This window comes from Tachyglossus aculeatus, chromosome 9, assembly GCF_015852505.1.
Source record: "Tachyglossus aculeatus isolate mTacAcu1 chromosome 9, mTacAcu1.pri, whole genome shotgun sequence".
In the NCBI taxonomy this organism is placed as follows: domain Eukaryota; kingdom Metazoa; phylum Chordata; class Mammalia; order Monotremata; family Tachyglossidae; genus Tachyglossus; species Tachyglossus aculeatus.
Genome location: NC_052074.1, coordinates 41,380,427 through 41,381,552, shown reverse-complemented (window position 1 = coordinate 41,381,552; position 1,126 = coordinate 41,380,427). Strand labels below are relative to the sequence as shown.

The following is a 1,126-nucleotide window of genomic DNA, read 5'->3' as shown; positions in this document are numbered from 1 at the left end:
TGGATTGAAGTGGAGAGAGACACGAGGATGGGAGATCAGAGAGAAGGCTGGTGCAGTAGTCCAGACGGGATAGGATGAGAGCTTGAATGATCAGGGTAGCAGTTTGGATGGAGAGGAAAGGGCGGATCTTGGCAATGTTGCGGAGCTGAGACCGGCAGGTTTTGGTGACGGCTTTATGTACTCCTCACAAATCACAAATATCGGGCAAATCACTTGACATCTCTGTGCCTCAGTCTGTAAAATAGGGATTTTAAGGCTATGAGCCGTTAGTCCCCTCTCAGGGTGGCACCTGAAGAGTTTCCAGTCCTCTACCAGTCTCCGCTATGGGAGGGAGAGTCAAGCAGAGGCCTACCCGTTCCATTCCTAGCTTGGGCAGTGGCTAGCGAGTGGCAGGCCATCTGCTACAAGTCAAAACTCCCCCGTGCTGGGCAGCAGTGGCGTGGGAAGGAGTTGAGGGCGAGACTCGTGTTTACTGCGCGGAAGGCGGCAGTGGTAAAACCGCTTCCCAATTTTTACCGAGAAAACTGAATGGATCCACTACCGGAATGGCTGCAGATGGAGAGTGGGGCGTTCTGGGAGAGATTTGTCCGTGGTGTCGCTATGGGTTGGAAACGACTGGACGGTGTAAGACAAAACAACACAAGAACCATCTGTGCGAGAGGGACAGCATCCAGCCTGATTATCTTCTATTTACCCCAGAGATTAATCCAGTTCCTGGCATGTAGTAAGGGCTTTACAAATATATATATATTTATCAATATATAAATTTATATATATGTATATATATATATGGCATTTATTAAGCACTTACTATGTGCAAAGCACTGTTCTAAGCGCTGAGGAGGTTACAAGGCAATCAGGTTGTCCCACGGGGGGCTCACAGTCTTAATCCCCCATTTTACAGATGAGGTCACTGAGGCCCAGAGAAGTGAAGTGACTTGCCCAAAGTCACACAGCTGACAATTGGCAGAGCCGGGATTTGAACCCATGACCTCTGACTCCAAAGCCCGGGCTCTTTCCACCGAGCCACGCTGCTTCTCAAATACCACAGTTATGGTGATGATGATGATGATTATTATTACTAAAATGAAGTTGTGGGACATGTTGATGGAGAAATGGGAGATGA

The 1,126-nt window shown here is 48.4% G+C and overlaps 1 non-coding gene across 1 annotated transcript; it reads left to right on the top strand.

The window, feature by feature from the left end:
• The first annotated feature begins 271 nt into the window (after positions 1-271).
• On the top strand, positions 272-409 carry LOC119932694. The gene has a single exon (XR_005452434.1). It is a non-coding gene; the product is annotated as a small nucleolar RNA SNORA7 (small nucleolar RNA).
• The last annotated feature ends 717 nt before the right edge of the window (positions 410-1,126 follow it).